General features: G+C 35.8%; 1 pseudogene; it reads right to left on the minus strand.

Annotated features, from left to right (window-relative positions):
* Positions 1–16,772: 16,772 nt before the first annotated feature.
* Positions 16,773–16,869, minus strand: LOC122095168 (annotated as a pseudogene).
* Positions 16,870–17,590: the final 721 nt, after the last annotated feature.

Genomic DNA, 17,590 nt, shown 5'->3' on the forward strand with positions numbered 1-17,590 from the left:
ATGCTCTTTTTCAAAAGATGCTCTTTTTCAATGTGTCAGATCTCATTAAATTGTTGGTTTCAGTTCTCTCCAATTTGTTGATGTAGGAACTCAGAGCTATAAACTTGCCTCTGAATCATGCCTTTACTGTGTCTCGAGGAGCAGATAATCTCTGTGCTAATTTTTGATGAATATCATGAACATTTGAACTTCATTTCTAAGCTCTTCCATGACTCACTGGTGTTTCAACAGTGTGTTTTTCAGCCTCCATGTGTTACTGGACTTTCTTTGGTGGCTGTTCGTGTTGAGTTCTAATTTTATTCCCTTTTGGTCTGAGAGAATGCAAGATATGAATTCAATGTGTCTGAATTTTGACAAGGTTGATTTGTGACCTAAAATGTGGTGTATTTTGGAAAATTTTCCATGTGCTGCTGAGTAAAAAGTGTATTCTGATGCTGCTGGATGAATATTCGCTAGATGCCTGCTAAATCAGTTGATATATGCACTTGTTTCGATCGGCAGTTTCTCTGTGGATTTTTTGCCGAGTTGATCTATTTAGTGGGAATAGTTGTGTGTTAAAGTCCCCAACAATTAATGTCTTTGGATCTATGTGAGATTTAAAGTAGTATTTCTTGGATAAATTTGGGTGCACTATTGTTTGACAATATTTAGAATTGTAATATCCTCCTGAAGGAGAGATCCCTTAATTAGTATGTAGTAACCTTCTTTATCTCTTCTCAATAATTTTAATTTGAAGTTTATTTTATCTGATATTAGGATTGCAACTCCTGCCTATTTATGGGGGCCGTTTGCTTGGTAGATTTTGTTCCAGCCTTCACTTTCAAAATGTGTTTGTTTTTTTATGGGCAAGTTGTGATTCCTGAAGGTAGCAGATAGAAGAATCTTTCATTTTAAACCAACTAGACAGTCTATGTCGCTTAATTGGAGAGTTAGATCCGTTAATATTGAGAGATAAGACTGAGCGTTATTTGGGTGTTCCTGCCATTTTATCCACCTTCTTGGGGGCTACGCGTACTGGGTTCTTCCTATGGTTCTTGGATTCTGTTTGAGTGTGGTTTCTTGGCCTTTATTATGGTCTTGTTGGTTTTCTATGTGTAGGACATCTTTAAGTAGCTTTTGTAGAGCTGATTTGGTGGAGATATATTGTTTATTTTTCTTTGCTATGGAAGAGTTTTATTTGACCTTCAGTTATGAAGGAGAGTTTAGCTGGGTACACTATTCTTGGTTGATAGTTGTTTGTCTTTAGGGCATGGCATGCATCATTTCAGGCTCTTCTTGCTTTAATTGTCTCTGTTGACAAATCTGAGGTAATTCTAATTGGTTTTCTTTTATAGGTGACTGATCTTTTCTCCTTGACAGCTGTAAGGATCTTTTCCTTGGTCTGAATTGATCCTGTGTGGATTATAATGTGACTATGGGATGTCCTGTTCTTGTCTGGTTTATTTGGAGTTCTAAAAGCTTCTTGTATCTGGATATGCCTATCTTTTTGTGTGTTTGGAAGTTCTCTGCTGGGAGCCTGTTAAACAAATTTTCTAGACCATTAACTTCTGTATCTATGTGCTCCGCTACACCCATTTCCCTCAGATAAGGCCTTCTGATGGTGTCTTTCAAGTGTTGAATAGATCTATCATATTTCTTGGATTTGTCTTGGTTAGTTGTATGGTCTTTATCTATAATACCTAGGCTGTCTTCAATGCTGGAGATTCAATCTTCTGCATGGTCTAACCTACTGTCAAGACTTTCTATATTTTTCATTTCTTTTCTTTCTAATTGGTAGGCTTTTATTGCTTCAAATGTTTTGTTGGAGCTTTGTTTTAGGTCTTATATGAAATTCTTTACTTTCTTAATTTGGTGTTCAGTGTTTATTCTCAAATTACTTAGTTGATTGGTTATGGTTTCCTTGTACTCCTATTCCTTCTGTTGGACTCCATTCAGCATTCCTTTGTGGTCTCCCTGACTCCTTTCAGGTGTCTGTTTATGTATTCCACGAATGGCTCTATAGATCTTTGTCTATGCTCATCCCGCTCTTTCAATTCTTCTATTCCTCTTTGATTAGATTTCTCATGTTCATGCAACTTCTGTAGTTCTCTTTGACTGATCTCAGCCTGCTCACACAATTCCTTTATTTCTCTTTTAGTGTTCTCAACCTGTTCACACAATTCCAGTATCAATCTTTGAGCAGCTTCCTCACAGCCATGAGCTTCCTGTTTTGATCTTAGGTTTGCCTCCTGTCTCTCCCTATCACACACAAACTGAGTCCTTTACAAGGTTTCAATCTTTTCATTCACCATATTTACCAGTAGTGTTTGTAGAGCTTTTTGGGAACTCTCTTCTGGATTATACATTATCTGTTCTGTCACCTGATTATCTTGAGTGGGAACTGAGATACCCGGACTTGCCATTTTCCTTGTGTTTTTCTTGCTTATTCTGCGCCTTTGGGATGAAAGTAATGCCAGTTTTGTGCTAGAACACCATTTTTAGGCAAGCATCAACCAAAGTCCTGTAACTGCATAGTCAAAAGTCTGCGGATACAATCTAGTTCAACAGCTACAGTCTATTCAGCATTAAACAACTACATATTAATGGGCTAAGAATAGCGAAGAAGAATTTGACAAACCAGAAATTATTATGTTTAGGGAGAAAGGTTTGGGAAAATAGGGTTAGAGGGATATGGAAAGGTAAAAGGCAAGTGAAATTAACCACGTCCTAATCTCACAGAGGGAAATGGATTGGAAAGAATGATAGGAGAGAGAGAAGAAAAAAATTTAAAAAGGGACCAGAAAAAAATGGAAAGACAAATATTTAAACTCTTAAAAGTAATGAAAATTTAAAGAAGTAATATTGAGAGATGAATGGAGATAGGATGAGAGGAGGGGAGGGATAGAAATGTGACCTGAAAAACTAAAAAATAAAAATACATAAAATATTGTATAGGTATAAATAGATAATACTGCTATTAAGGAATTTAATCTTTTTTTGTTAGTTTAATCTCTGAATATTTATTAGAAATAATGGTAACCCCAATAATAGTGTTTGCTATAAGTTTGTCACAAAAGAAACATACAAACCAAAAAGTTCAAAGACATAAATCTTAAAATATAATTTCATGATCATAAAGAATTAAAATATCAATGAATAAAAAATATAGTACATGCAGTATCTTTTTACAGAAAATATAAAATATTAAAAAGAGATGAAGGAATTCCTACTTAAATTTTGTGATAAATTATGTGCATGATGGATAGAGCCAATAATATACTGGGATAAATTGTGTCCAAATTTATAGGTAAAATTATTATTGCTTGAACTAGCCTCTTAAAGGGTAAGGAATTTAATCTTAAGAGGTTTTGAATTGAGTAATACATTTTTGGATTAAGTATGTACACAATTGGGAATAAGGTCTTATAATCAGTGACAGGTATATATGAGGATGAGCAGAACAACAAATAATTCATGCAAAAAGAGCAAAAGATGAAAAAGTAAAACAAATGAGAAAGAAAGAACAAAAAAGACCAAAAGGTCAGTAGAGATTTTTTTTAAAAAAAGTACACACACACACATATACACCTAAAATAAAAGTTATAAGAGTAAGAAAAAAAGATTAGTTTTCTACATGTAGTTAACCAGTTTTGCCAGCACCATTTACTGAAGAGGCTGTCTGTCTTCCATTCTATTGTTTTAGCTCCCTTATCGAAGATTAGATGGCTATAGGTCTGTAGGTTCATTTCTGGGTTTTCAATTCTATTCCATTGGTCCTGAGGTCTGTTCTTATGCCAATACCAAGCTGTTTTGATTACTATGGCTTTATAGTAGAGTTTGAAATTTGGTATTGATATTCCTCCAGCAGTATTCTTTCCGTTGAGGAGCGTTTTTGCTATTCGGGGTCTTTTATTGTTCCATATGAATTTTTGGATTGCCTCTTCTATTTCCTTGAAGAATGAGGGTGGAATTTTGATAGGTATTGCGTTGAATTTGTAGATAGCCTTGGGCAGTATTGCCATTTTCACGATGTTAATCTTTCCAATCCAGGAGCATGGGAGGTTTTGCCATTTTTTAAGTTCTGTGTTGATTTCCTTTTTCAAGATTTTAAAGTTTTCATCATAGAGGTCCTTCACTTCTTTAGTTAAGTTAATTCCTAGGTATTTTATTTTTTGTGAGGCTATTACAAATGGAGTTGCTTTCCTAATTTCAGCCACACTTTTCTCATTGTTGGCATACAGAAAAGCCATTGATTTTTGGGGGTTAATTTTATAACCTGCTACTTTGCCAAAGTTTTGAATCAGCTTGAGTAATTTGGGAGTGGAGTCTATGGGATTCTTTAAATACAAGATCATGTCATCTGCAAAGAGGGAGAGTTTTATTTCTTCTTTCCCTATTTGGATCCCCTTTATGTCTGCATCTTGTCTTATTGCTGTAGCTAGGCATTCTAATACTAGATTGAAGAGAAGTGGAGAGAGTGGGCATCCTTGTCTTGTTCCTGAGTTAAGAGGAAATGGCTTTAGTTTTTCACCATTGAGTATAATGCTGGCTGTAGGTTTGTCATATACAGCCTTTATTGTATTGAGGAATGTTCCATGGATTCCTAATTTTTCCAAAACCTTCATCATAAAGGGGTGTTGGATCTTGTCAAATGCTTTTTCTGCGTCTATTGAGATAACCATGCTAGCTATATCCTTTGCCATGCAGAAGTTCTGCAATTTCATGCAATACCAAATTTCAAACTCTACTACAAAGCCATAGTAATCAAAACAGCTTGGTACTGGCACAAGAACAGACCTCAGGACCAATGGAATAGAACTGAAAACCCAGAAATGAACCCACAGACCTATAGCCATCTAATCTTCAATAAGGGAGCTAAAAGAATAGAATGGAAGAAAGACAGTCTCTTCATTAAATGGTGCTGGCAAAATTGGTTAACTACTTGTAGAAAACTAAAGCTAGATCCTTATATATCACCCTGCACCAGAATCAACTCCAAATGGATCAAAGACCTTGAACTCAAAGCAGACACTCTGAAAACATTACAGGATGGAATAGGAGAAACCCTGGGTCTCCTTGGCTCAGGCCGAAATTTTCTGAATAGAGACCCGGAAACACAACAAATCAAAGAAAGGCTGGATAAATGGGATTGTATAAGGTTGCAGAGCTTCTGCAGGGCAAATGACATAGCTAGCAAGATCAGTAGAAAGCCCACGGACTGGGAGAAGATCTTTACTAGCCATACAACGGACAAGGGTCTCATATCTAAAATATACTTGGAACTCAAAAAATTAAACCACCCAACAACAAATCCTCAAAGAAACAACTGCCCAATAAGTAAGTGGGCGAAAGACTTAAAGAGAAGCTTCTCTGAAGAAGAAAGAAGGATGGCCAATAGACACATGAAGAAATGTTCAACATCCCTAGCCATAAAAGAAATGCAAATCAAAACAACATTGAGATATCACCTCACTCCAGTTAGAACAGCAAAAATCAAGAACTCTAACAACAACAGATGCTGGAGGGGATGTGGACAGAAAGGAACCTTACTTCATTGTTGGTGGGAATGTAAACTTGTTCAACCACTTTGGAAAGCAGTATGGAGGTTCCTCAAAAGACTCCACATAGAGCTCCCCAACGACCCAGCAATCCCACTTTTGGGCATTTACCCAAATGATCACAAACAAGGCCACACTAAAGCTACCAGCACAACTATGTTTATTGCAGCATTATTTACCATAGCTAAGACATGGAACCAACCCAGATGCCCCTCAGTAGATGAATGGATCAAGAAGATGTGGTATATATACACAATGGAATTCTATGCCTCCATCAGAAAGAATGACATTGCCCCATTTGTTAGGAAATGGAAAGGCTTGGAAAAAATTATATTAAGTGAAGTAAGCCAGGCCCAAAGAAACATAGGTCCCATGGTTTCCCTTATTTGCAATATCTAGTATAGGTATGAGTCAAGCGGAAAAAGTCAGATAATGTGATGTTAGGAAAACAAAACCTCAAATATGTATTTTAATGTTTTTGTTTCTTTCATGCATGTGTTTCTAATGCATTTATAAGATTATTTCTTTGTTGCTTTGTGTGTCCCTCCCCCACAGTGTAACCCCTGCTTTCACTATATTTGATGTCAGTATAACATGTGGAGGAGACGGGGACAAACAAGTCGTTTAAGGATTCAGGTGGACCTGTTGCAACAATGAGAAGTACAAAATGTCATGTCAAAACCAGCTTTACAATGTCGGTGGGGGGGGGGGAGGGGGGGTATGATTGGGTGGGAGGGAGGGGGGAGGCTGGGAAGGGAGGTGAAGGGTAAACAAAGGAGGAGGATGCAATGCTTGGTAAGAAATGTATGCATTATCCTGCCCATGTAATTGTAACCCCTCTGTACAGTATGTTCTCAAATAAAATAAAATAAAATTTAAAAAAAAAAAAAAAAAAAAAGAACTAAGAAAAAAAAGTTAAAAAAAAAAAAATTTCACTCTTTCTACTCATTCTTTCATTAGGCACAATAATTTGCAACCTAGCTCTATTACAAGATCTGAAAATTGGCCCCTTGGGGTCCTTGTTGGGGAGAAGAATTTTGTCAGTTACAACAACTGCATTTCATATAGGCCCTGGCTTCAGGTCTCAGGATCTGGAACCCCTTACTATGTATTGCATATCCTAGGAAAGTATAGTAATGCATTTTGAACTTCTGCCCTATTTATACAAATTTTATCACATAGATTAATGGACTTTGTAAGGCATATTAAATCTTATTAAATCATTAAAATTGTAGAAGTTGAAAAAAAAAAAAAAGATTAATAAAAACAATTTTTATAATTAAAAAGTAAAAATTTAAAAAAGATACAAAAAAAGACTTCTTTGATTTTGTTTTTGGGGGATTGATGGGAAGACCCTGTATCTCCCTTGTGTCTGTAACCAGTCTCTTGAAGTCTCTGCTCAGGTTGTGGTGTTTGGTTTTCCTGTGGCTTGATTGGTTTTTGAAGTCAGTTGGTTTGAGCAGGCAGAAAAATTCTCTGCAGTGCCAAGGATTTTATGAACCACCTTCCATGCTAGTTCAGTGGGAGGTAGATCTGCTTTGAGTATCATAAAAGAGGGAGATGGCTGTTTCCTCTAGTTTAGAGTTGCTGTGATAAGGCTGGGTTCTGGGTAAAGTTGAGGCCTTTCAGCAAACAGTAGCTTTTCCCTGAGAGGCTAGCTTTTGAGACATTCACAGAGCCCAGCCTGTAGCCATTCTCAGGGTTTATGTTTACTGATTTTCAATTGATTGTTAGGGTTGCCGTAGGCAGGGGCAGCCTCTGGCTCTGTTTACCCAGTGAAGAAAGCCACTCCTTCGGGGGTGTAGCTTTCTCTGCCTGCTTATGGTGACTTTCCCATGGGTGAAGTTGAGAATGGCAGATCAGGGTAGGTACTTGTGACTCGCTAAATGACTCTTTTGTTTTCATCAAAGGACTGAGTTAGAGGTAACTGCTTAGCCAGGCCTTTGTCTGTATCAAAGATGGATATCTCCAGTGTTGGGGGGAGGGGTGGCCTTCCCTCCTCTGTTCCCTTTGAGAAGGAATGAGGATGTCAGTTTTGTACTCACGCTGGAGTGTTGGTTCCTAGGTAGCTTCTGGTCTGCTATCTGCAAGATGAAGATATCTGCTACTTGTCAGTTCTTGCTGGTGTTGAGTAAAATCTGCTCATATTTGTCCCAGACTCTCTGGGTTGTAGGCATGGTTGCTTTGGACGCCACAACAGCTGCCACAGCTGCCCCAGCCGCCCCAGCCATGGCTGCTGGAAAATGCTCAGATCTGTCTCTTTACCTGGATTTTCCCTCTCTGGTCAAACTCTCTGTACTGTGATGGCACACTTGGTGTGCCTAGGATTGTTCACTGGAACACTAGAACTGCTTTCTACGCGAGAACTTGTTTAGCCACCAGGTTCTTTTCCACCATCTTCTCGAAATTCCTGAAGGTGTTTAAATATTACTGGAATTGTTTTGGAATAAATAATGTTCACCTTGACTATCTTGAGAAAAAATTGGTTTCTCAGCACTATAGGTAAGAACTTGAGTGAAGGAAACAAAAGGAAAAATGAAGAACAACTCAACACACACATTCAAAAGAAAAAAAACAACCCAAGAAAACAAGTTAACTCAGTACTCAAGAACCTGCAGGAAATGCAAAGATTTTTTTTAAATAGCTATGATAAGCTTATCAAAATCCTGACTACATGGGAGTCTACTGTTGTGAGGATAGTGGTTAAAGCTCAGACTGGACAGAAAGATCTGTACACAATGCCAGGCACCTGTTATTCTAAATTCCAGGAAGAATAACATGAAGTAGATTGAGCCCACGATCATACACAAGTAGGAAGCGAGATTCTATCTGAAAGTTAATCAGGATAATTTAGGGCTGGGTCATGCCAAAGTGTTAAGAAGATCCATTTAGGAGACACAAGACACTCAATTCCAATTCTAATATTATGGCTATTAAAGAAAAAAACTATGATTTTAAATAATGGGAATAATTGTAAGATTTGAATATTTGAGTGGAGAAAAATGCATGAGAGAGATAGAGTTTACCCATGTTGCAATGCTTTGTACTTAAGTGATAATATTATGTGGTACTCCAGACATAACAGAGTTACCTTGCAAATGAGCATGGATGTGCATTTGGGTGAAGGAAATACTCTACTTACACAGGTGTAAATTAAATACTTTTTTGGGGGAGATTTTAGTTCTTGATCTAAGAGCCTGGGTGATATCTCTGAGTCTTTTCTCTCAAGGCTATCACTCTACTACTTTGAGCCACAGTTCCAATTCTGATTTTCTGTTGGTTGGAGATAAGAGGCTCATGGACTTTCCTGCCCAGGATGGCTTCAAACCATGATCGTCAGATCTCAGCCTCTTGAATAACCAGGATTCCAGGCCTGAGCCATCCATTTTTTAATAATTTAGTAAATTGTACTGTTACAGATGTTATAATTTATCATTATAACCTTTATAATATATGTGTGTATATTTATATCAATGCATACATATAGAAATATTTTAACATATTTTTATATCTACAGTAGATTTATGAAATCATCCTTCATTATAAAATAACATGGAAACAAGTTTAATGAGGAGCAAAGCAAAGGGAATTGTCATGTTTCTTGTTGTTGAATGAAATATGAATTGTGAGAATCAGTTTGAGAAAACCATTTAACAAAATGGATAATGACTATTAATTCCTATCCCTTTATTTGCCCATATTGTGCATCCTCACACATGAGTGTCAAAGTAAAACCACACTTTTTTGCCTTTGTATTTAAATCATATGTTATAATTTAGCAGTTATGTGAAGTAATCAAATAAAGATTAAAATAATAGTGAGACTATGAGTTAGAGCTGAAAATTATTTTAAATATGATAATAGCTAATTAAATTCCATATCTCTTACTTTTACTCTATTGTCATATCCCTTATTCCCACATTAGGAAAGTACATAGAAGATTCTCACCAAATTATGTGTAAAATTATGAAAAAATGTGTTAAAAGAATATGGGCACATTGGGGTTAGTAAAGTGGCTCAGTGGTAGAGCTTTTGCCTTGCATGCATGAGGCCCTGGGTTTGATTCCTCAGCACCACATAAGCAAAAAGAAGAAAGCTGGAAGTGGTGCTGTGGCTCCAGTGGTAGATCGCTAGCCTTGAGCAGAAAAGCTGAGGGACAGCACCAGAGGGGCCCAGAGTTCAGGCCCCTCGACTGGACAGAAAAAACAACAACAACAACAACAACAAAGAATATGGGCACAGTGTGGTTTTAGCTGATTGAGACCTGTAGGCGGTAGTGTGTTTTTGAGGACTTGATAAACGTTGTGATGGAGATGAAGAAAGGGATATGCTTATTCTGGAAAATTGGCTAGAGGATTGTTCACATAAAAATAGTTATGAATTCTTCCAAAAGGTTACAGTAAAATTGCTCTCACAATCATGTTCACTACTGCACTATTCACCGTAGAGGACTTATGGAAACAGCCCAGACGACCTTTAGTGGAGGGATGGTTGGACAAAGTGTTGCACAAATATATAATTAGGTTGCACTCATCCATTATAAAGACTGTTACAGCATTTGCAAAGAAATGGATAGATCTAAAATTATGTTAAGTAAACGAAGTCAGAGCCAGACACACCAAGGATGTGTATTTGGAAGCCAGTATTTTATGCAAGTTAAACAACAGTATTAATCAAAGCATGCTATTTGCAGTGGAGTATTTATTTATTTATTTATTTATTTTTGGGTTCGGTCATAGGGCCTGAACTCTGGGCCTGGGTGCTGCCCCTCAGCTCTTCAGCTCAAGGCTAGCGCTCTACCTCTTGAGCCACAGCTCCACTTCTGGCTTTTTTCTTTTTGCTTATGTGGTGCTGAGGAATCGAACCCAGGGCCTCAGGCATGCAAGGCAAGCACTCTACCACTGAACCACCTTCCCAGCACTGCAGAGGAGTATTTAAAAGATGTAATTTCTTATAAAAGTGAACTTTTAATCCAACAGAATGAATACCAGGAGACTATCACTTGAAAAAGGTGAGGGGAAGTCAAAGGGAAGGATTAAATAGACTTCTGGAAGTAGAGAGTGAAGCCATAATATTCAATGCAGATAGTATGAAACTAGAAAAAATGAAAGTGGGGTGAGGTTTGGAAGGATGTGAGAAAGTTATGTAAAGATCCATTGTAATTATAAACCGATTCGTTGAATGGAAAACCCTTTGTCAACTATTTTATAAAAATATAACTAAAAACGATGGGGCTGGGAAGGTGGCTCAGTGGTAGATCGCATGCCTTGCATGCCAGAGGCCCTGGGTTCGATTCCTCAGTACCACATAAGCAAAAAGAAAAAAAAGCCAGAAGTGGCGCTGTGGCTCAAGTGGTAGAGCGTTAGCCTTGTGCTGAAGAGCTGAGGGACAGCGCCCAGGCCCAGAGTTCAGGCCCCATGACCGGACCCAAAAAAAAAAAACCAAACAAACAAAAAAAAAAAAACGATGGAGACATCTGATCTTAAACAATGAGTCAATATGATAATTTCCTGCTCAGAAATTTTCTTTGCAGGTATTTTCCTCATAATGACATAAAAGTGAACAACGCAATTAATATGAATATATCACTTTGCATATCCTAAATAGACACAATATAAAAATCACAGTAAAAATATTAGAATATATCACATGATAAAATAACAGGTAGAAAGTATCAAACTCTGATTGTTTTTCCAAGTACTTTACCTTTGGTATCTAATTTAATCCTCACAATAATCCCATAAAGTGGAACTACTTCTATTTTTAATTGTAAGATGATATTAAGTCTTCAGAGTTACAATTACTAGTACAACATTGCACACACGGTAACTGTTAGCCTGCGGTCTATTCCCACCATATCAAATAACCTCATTCTATTTTGTAACTAAATACCAGCACTCAGTCTACTAATTCTAGGAAAATATCCCAAAATTATTGTGCACACTCTAATAATATTTCACTTTATCTTTCTTAGAAAATAAGTAACTAAGCCGAATACTGGTGGCTCATGCCTACAAAGCCATCTACTCAAGAGGCTGAAATCTGAGGATTGTGGTTCAAAGCCAGCTCTGGCAGGACAGACTGTGAGATTCTTATCTTTAATAAACCACTAGTAAACTGGGAGTGGCACTGTGGTCCAAGTGGTAGAGTGCTCGCTTTGAGTGGAAGAGCGCAGGGACAGTACCCAAGCCCAGAGTTCAAGCCCCATGACCAACAACAACAACAAAAAAAAGAAAATAAGTAACTGTAATATGAAAACTCCAAGTTCATAATCACTTATACCTCCTTGATGAAAGGAATTGCTAAACTATAACATTCTTGATTTCTAGCTCAAAATAGTAGAAATCATATTTTATCCCTTCACTCAACACTGCACTGCCTGGTGACCCCATCTCTAGTTAATACAGTCTTACTGAAAGAATGACCTGCCCAATTCCTGACGGAAACAGACTGCAGGTCTTTTGGAGCAATCATTTCCACATTGTAGTTCACCTAAATTGTTTACCATTAGAAGTATTTTGATTGGTTTTTATACCCAACATTTTTAGAGAAATGTACTACTTTAAAATGTTATTAAAGAAAGACTGATATAAAAATCACTTTGACCCCAGATAAATATTTTACCTTTCATATACCCAAAAATGCAGTCTGACCTATCATTAATGTTAGGAATGAGAGGTTAAAAATCATAGACACCAAGACCTAAGTATGAATTAAAGACTCTCCAACTTGTGAATACAATTGGTTTAAAAAGACATCAATACTACTGCATTTTTAAATTCCCTATGAAAATGATAATGATTCCCAATAATGATAATGATAATGATAAACTATTAACACTTAAAAATAACTCATTTTCTTGGGAGTAGGACACAAAACACAAGGTTAATCCTAATCGTTTTAAAAGACCTTTATTTATACAAAAACTCACTCATAACTATAAAGATTATAAAACTAACTGAAGTACAGAGACACAAAGGAAATAATTTAACTGCATCATGTACATTCAATGGACTGTTAATAGAAAACAAAGTTATACTAATAATTAGCTTACCCAAGTCACTTACATTCTTTTATTCTATTCCATTTACTTTCATAAAAACTGGGTTCTCATAAAATGACGCATAAAAAAGACTATATACCCACTTACATTTTCAGATCTTAACAATATTTATTTCAGAAATTTTGGCTCTATAGTCAATGAAATGAAATAATACTAAAATATTCAAAGGATTTTCAGAAATTGCAAGACTTGCTCTGGGATGTTACGTATATTGGAAAAGATATTCAAAAAGCCTTTTTTGTTAAAGTTGCCATAGTTACTCCCACAAAAGAGCCATTAGTAAAGATCCCTGTGCATGTACAAAATACCTTCAGATGCATCCACAATCTGGACATGACACATGCTTTTTGTTTATTCGTTTTTGAAAGGAATATCTAACAAGCATATCCACAATACTTATTTTCAGACAATAAGATGAGATATTCAAACATAGTATGGGTTTGATTATCTCTTAGTGAGAATAGATATGATCTTGCAAAGAAAGTTATTTTCAACAGAAATCCAGAAAGAGTTTATCCAACTTGTGTTTCACAGGAATAACCAGAGAGTAATACCTGTTTGGTCAAGTCGGTCCAAATCACTCCATGAGTGTATCTTAAAAGTATAACCAATTTAAGAAGTCACATACGTATTTTGTACTGATAATCAACTTACAGCAAAATAACTTACTACCTAATTATGTCTGTATCTTCTTACCCAACATACAATAAGAGCTGAAAGCGTTCTCTTTATCTAACTTAATGTTATAAATGCTTTGATTATGATGACGTTATTATTAGACAAATAATATATACAGAAGGGTGGTTCCACTGAAAAGACATGACAGAACACTGATATATAAAAACATTGCAACACAGTTAGCTCTTTTCAGCTTCACCCTGTACACATTGGCAAGCAACATTGCAACAGCACATGCACACATATACACATACACACATGTTCGCACATGTACACACACATATACATGCATGCTAAATTCAGGATTTATTGTACAAAAAAGTTCAAATAAAATTTTAATGATTAGGACAAATGATAATATGCCTTATTACAAAATAATACATAAACCATCACCACGCATGTTACATTTTACCTGCTTCTCCACATGTGACCACTTAATTTATTTTTAATTAATAAATTACCTTATTAATTAATTTATTTGTTTGGTGTTAATACTAGAGCTTGAACTCAGGGCCTGGCTTTGTCCCAGAATTTATTTTTTGTTTCAGTTTTCTCAAGACTAGCATTTTACTGCTTGTACCACAGCTCCATTTTTAGCTTTTGCTGGTTACTTTCAAATCAGATTCTAATGGACTTTTTTTTCTTGGTCTGCTTTCAAACCACAATCCTCAGATTTCATCTTTCTGTTTAACTACTATTAAAGACATAAGCCATCAGTGTGGCTCCTATTTTTTCCTCAATAGTTATCTAATGCACATACTTAGATAGTAATTTAAAAATGAGAGTATAGAAGCAAGATGTACAGTGGTGATATTGTCCTGTCAGAAATTCAAGTTAGTAATGTAAATTTATTCTTCAGACCATACCCAAACAATACCATGATATAGTGTAAGAGAACTCACTATTGAACATATTAGCTTTAAGAGCTTTCTGATAGATCCATTATTTATTGGTACCCAACATTAGAAAATTGTATGAGGCATTGGTAAAATAGAAGTCCTTTGCATGACTACATACATTCCTTGTTTTTTTTTTTTTTAAAGACACTTGCTTTCATCTAAAAAGGAGGGCTATCTATTGTCTTCATGTGATTTTGATGATTGAACGTGCTTAGTGAGAAGGTCAAAATGTATTAGTAGTCCTTAACTATCAATTCTCATTTATCTTCTTGTAGAATATAATGATTAAATCAATAGTTCAGAATCATGCTTCCATTGCAAGTGGATCACCAGTAAGAAATCCTCAATACCAATTCCCACAAAGTTTTGTCACAGATACAATCTCCCTGCCTTCTCTGCTGCTTGACTACCTTCCTATTCCTTCATTGTACAGGAAAAGTGTGATTCAACTGATTTCAGTCAGATTTGTTACCAGAATTATCAAGGATTTAGTTTATTGTCTGTAATTTGGTCAAAGTTATATCTCTTTATGTAGGCTACTAAAAATGTATTTACTAATTTCAAGTAAATACATAAATTCTATTTCCATCTTTTTTAAAAAATAAAATTTTGTTTGGTCTATAAATTGATCAGAGGCATGGATTTTGTGGCTAGATAGGTCATTGCACATCTGTCTCTCTCTTTTTCCCTTTCTTGGTTCTCATAAATAATATGATTGCTCCATAATTATCCTAATTTATTTTGCTTTTATATTTTTGGTTGCATCATTACACTTTTTGCTCTGCCATTTAACAAATCATTTATATAGAAGGCATTATTTCCTATTTTCCTAGAATAAACTGCACATGAAGACATCACTGGTCCTCATTTTCAGTGTGTACATTTGAATACGGAGGAACATCTTTCCTCTGTTCTCTAACAATTCCTTACTCTCCGGTTAGAATAATTTCGAATAGTAAAATTGGAAAAAGAGAAAATAAATCATGGTGAATAAACAGATGCAGAAAATTCACCGGATATTTCTGACCAGTTCAACCAATGTGAACTAATAGGGAAATACATGGATACCTCATTCCCACTGGCTCTCAAAGTCTCTGGTTAGGCAATTCTTAGGAATATGAGGAACAAGATGAAAAAGTAAGGAATGGTATCAATTAAAGAAAAAAAATGGAGAAAGATCCAAGCAAATTTCTTCATTGGGCTGCCAAAAATATTCGGCTTATTACAGTGCGGAGACTTCTTTCCAAATGGCCACTCATGTGAATAGTAGGGATGACAATGAGTATACCCCTCTTCATTGAGAAGCCTACAGTGGACACTTAGACATTGTCAGTGAGTTGGTGTCTCAAGCGGCACATACAATAATTGTAGATGACTGGACACCCCTGCACAGTGCATATACGTGGAATAATACCAGAGTGGCTTCTTTCTTACTTCATCATGATACAGATACCAATGCCCAAACTAAAGGCCTCTTGACCCCCTTGTATCTTGCTGCTGAGAATTGAGATAGCAAAGATACGCTGGATCTCCTTCTGTTGAACCATTATATAAAACCTGGCCTGAAGAACAACATAGAAGAAACTGCATTTGATATTGCCAAAAGGATAAGTATGTGTCATTCCCTCTATGAAGTTGTGGAGGGCTGTACAAATTGTTCAACTAAGTCCTAATGTTCGGGTTAAGTTTCTTAAATTTCAAAAACGCAAGTCCGTCTTTTGTGTCCCTACAAAATATTTTCACAAAACAAATAAGAGCCATATCTTTTTTTTTTTTTTTGGTCTGTCATGGGGCTTGAACTCTGGGCCTGGGAGCTATCCCTCTGCTCTTCAGCTCAAGGTGAGCACTCTACCACTTGAGCCACAGCTCCACTTCCAGTTTTCTAGTGGTTTATTGGAGATAAGAGTACCACAGACTTCCCTTTCCAGGCTGGCTTTGAACAATGATTCTCAGATCTCAGCCTCCTGTGTAGCTAGGATTATAGGCATGAGCCACCAGTGCCCGGCAACACCAATATTTTACTGTAAAAATTCATGGATTCCGCGGAATTCTTCCAAATGAATTGCCTGCATTGGATGTCAAAATGTATTCAATAGTTTTTGTATACGTGTATAATGATTTCTTCAGAGTTTGTGATTTTTTAATCAGAAATAATTTTAACTTACCTGTTGAAATGAGTAGTACAGAAAGTAAAATATTTCTGGTGCTTGTCTAAAAAAGTATATTTTAAAATATTCTATATTCTATGTTTGCATAATGTTCATAATTTATTTTATTTTCGCCTAGATATACTTTGAATTCTACATTACTTTATAATATATAGGTTAATTAATGTGTCCTTTCCAATTGCATTCCATATAGAAACAGTTTGATTCCTTATTTTTTCTAGGTCTTTATTTTTCTTTGGGATAAATGACAATGTTGTCTAATTTGAAGTTTTGTAAATTTTATGCTATGTAAACGCCTTTCTGAGCTGAAGATTTAATACACTGATGTCAAACTAAATTTAATTATATGAATTACGTGTATTGTTACACTTGTAATTTTGTAATCAACCTTTTAATAACTGTTTTTCATTTCTTGCATCTGAAGAATGAAAATATGGAATACTTCTCAAATTTTCATATTATCCTTTTGCAAGTGCCATGTTAATCTCTGTATTGTAATTTGAGTATACGTGCTGCTGATGCATGTAGTATCCTCTAAATTTAAGTTGTTAATGATGCAATCTTTATACAGGCTTATATCTATGGGTGCCTACTTGTAACAAGGAAACCTTCTTGTTCCTAACAATGCTATTGATCTTATTTCTCTAAAATTCTGTGTATATTGGAAAAATTGTATTGATCAGTCGATTGCTCACATTTGCAAATTTTTTTGTCAATGACTATCAAGTCTTTTTATTTGGAATTTTATCGTACTCTCAATTATTTATAGATAGGTCTAAAGGTGATGGCTTTTTCAAGTACTTATTTATCCAACTGAATTAGCTTTGTGGACCTAATGAATTCAAAGTAAGCATTGCTTAAGAGCTACTTCTAAACTTCTTCAGCTGACATTTTCCCAAATGAGGTGTTACTGGCACAAATGTCTACCTGAGCCTTTACCCTTCTTCCATGTGGGAACAGACCAACCAGAATATCTTACCCTGAAAACGTAAATTGTCTTACTTGAACAAAACTAATCTTGGTAACAAGGGATGATAGAGAGATGAACAGTTCAAACAGAACTTTTCAGACTAGAAGGTATTTTATCAAAATATAATTTTTATTATACCTTCCATTTCAACAGTAACTAAAGCCAAGAAGGTGAAAAAATTGTTCATATGCATGATTACTTAATGTCCTGGATTGTCTACCATCCAACCAGGCAGGAACTTACACTACTGCCTTTTTATCACCAAATATTTTCAT

The sequence above is a fragment of the Dipodomys spectabilis genome, unplaced genomic scaffold (assembly GCF_019054845.1).
Source record: "Dipodomys spectabilis isolate Male_0828 unplaced genomic scaffold, ASM1905484v1 ptg000338l, whole genome shotgun sequence".
In the NCBI taxonomy this organism is placed as follows: domain Eukaryota; kingdom Metazoa; phylum Chordata; class Mammalia; order Rodentia; family Heteromyidae; genus Dipodomys; species Dipodomys spectabilis.